At 39.8% G+C, this 2,410-nt stretch overlaps 1 pseudogene; it reads right to left on the bottom strand.

Moving 5' to 3' along the window:
• Nucleotides 1-1,249: 1,249 nt before the first annotated feature.
• On the bottom strand, nt 1,250-2,044 carry LOC114505184 (annotated as a pseudogene).
• Nucleotides 2,045-2,410: the final 366 nt, after the last annotated feature.

The raw sequence follows: 2,410 nt of genomic DNA, 5'->3' as shown, positions 1-2,410 counted from the left end.
CAAGAAATATTCATTTGGCACCTACTAGACACCAGGCACTGCAGTAGACACTGCATATACAGTTCTGGAAAACAAAACAAAACAAAACAAAACAGCCACAGCCCCTGCTTTCAATCAACTGCCACCTTTAGATTCTAACCACACCGACCACCTTTAACACTACAGATACACCTGCTGATGGGCCCAATGACATGGGCACAAAAGTATCACAGGACAAGATTGGGGATGATTTAAATCAATGGGTGACTACTTATACCTGCTATAGTCCATTCTCATTATGCCCTTTAGGCCTCTTGCTGTCAGTAATCCCTCACTCCTCCTCCATTGTTTGACTTTGTACTCTGTTCCATTCATCTATCTTGATGCCAATACCATGCTGTTTTGATTACTGTAGCTTTATAATAAGCCTTGAAATCAGATACTGCTAGGCCCTTCAACTGTGTTCTTTCATGACAACATTGTTTGGGCCATTCTAGGTCCTTTGAATGTCAATTTTATCCCCATCCCAAAAGCCTCCTGGCATTTTGATTGGGATTTCATTGCATGTATTATATTAATTTGAGGAGAACTGACATTACAACAATAGTGAGTATTGTAACTTATGAACATAGTGTATCTCTCCATTTATGTAGATCTTCAGTTTCTCTCAACAATATTTAATACTCTTCAGTGCAAAGGACTTGGAAGTCTGTTTAGTACTGGTCTCATTCTGTCCATAACCAATGTTATGGCTGGACCAGCCCTTGTGTTTCTTGTTTTGTTTTTTTTTTAAAGATTTTGTTTATCCATTTTTAGACAAGGAGGAAGGGAGGGAGAAAGAGGAAAAGAGAAACACCAATGTGTGGTTGCCTTTCATGTGCACCCTGTTGGGGACCTTGCCCTCAACCCAGGCATGTGCCCTGACTGGGAATTGAACCGGTGACCCTTTGGTTCACAGGCCAGCGCTCAATCCATTAAGCTACACCAGCCAGGGCTCGCTCTTATTTTTTAATACAAACATTTTTCCCACAAGAATCCACAGTTTTATTATTGAAACAGTACAAATTTCTTTTTTAATACATTTTATTGATTATGCTATTACAGTTGTTCCATTTTCTCCCCTTTATTCCACTCTGCCCTGCACTCCCCCTCTCACCAGCATCCCTCCCCGCATAGTTCATGTCCATAGGTTGTACATATAAGTCCTTTGACTTCTCCATTTCCTGTACTATTCTTAACCTCCTCCTGTCTGTTTTGTAGCTAGCATTTATGCTTCTTGTTCCCTATACCTTTCCCCCATTCTCCCCGCCCCCACTGATGACCCTCCATGTGATCTCCATTTCTGTGATTCTGAAACAGTACAAATTTCAAACCAAGCTTCAGTTACTTTTTTTGAAACACCAAAACACAAGTTTCTCATCTTTAGGTGGTTACATTGTTAATTCCATAATAGTATTAACAATATGATTACTCTTGTTTTCAGGGCTGGGACTGCCTTTACTCTTGACACATTTGCTTGTGAAATAACCAGTTCTATGTTCTTAACTTCCATAGTGATTTCATCAACCTCTTTCTCTTTACTCTCCCCTTGTACAGTTGGAATCTGAGTGTTATCTTGAATGTTTGAGACAGCTTCACCTTAAACTTTGAATTTCTCAAAGCTGCTAGCTTTGCTTGCTGAGATAAATCCTCAGTCTTGGCTTCTTCAAAAATTCTGTAGGTATCTTAAGGTGGATTCTTATAGACATTTGGTTTTGTGATGACAAAAAGACATTCTTAGATTTCCTCATAGCGGTCCTGGTAACCACTGTAACCTGTCAAAGACCCAGTTTGGACATAGTCTTCTGTACCTTTTCACTTCCCCTCTGTTTTGGTTTACTGACTTGTTCTTCATCGATTTCAGCTTCTTCTGTCAGCTGGACTTGTGTGGTTGGTTGCCTGGGTGGAATCCTGTTCCTTGAGTTCTGGTACTGATTTATCACTGTCAAATACCAGACCTGGTCTCAGCCTGTGGCTGTGGCAAGTGCTCTAAAGCAGGAATAGTTTCTGTGGCTTCACTGCACATTTTGTGTAGGGAACGCAGAACCAAGATGGTGGCAGAAAGAGAACCAGTGAAAACCTAATACAAACATTTAATGCCATAAATTTCTTTTTACACACTGTTTTTTCTGCATTTCATAAGTTCCGATACATTATGTTTTCATTTTAATTCCATTCAAAATAATTTCTAATTATCCTTGTGATTTCTTTTCTGACCTTTGGTGTGCTGGTCATCAATTTATTGCCTCTCAACTTCTAATTCATCCTTTCTGCCTGTTCTCTGATAATGGAACATATTTTAAATATTTTCCCTTTGCAAGCTGGTTTTGAAGCCTTTTCAGTAGAGTGTGCTAAAGAGATATTGCAAGAGGAGTCCTGACTGGTGTGGCTC

Source organism: Phyllostomus discolor, chromosome X (genome assembly GCF_004126475.2).
Source record: "Phyllostomus discolor isolate MPI-MPIP mPhyDis1 chromosome X, mPhyDis1.pri.v3, whole genome shotgun sequence".
Lineage (NCBI taxonomy): Eukaryota > Metazoa > Chordata > Mammalia > Chiroptera > Phyllostomidae > Phyllostomus > Phyllostomus discolor.
This window is presented reverse-complemented; position numbering and strand designations above follow the sequence as displayed.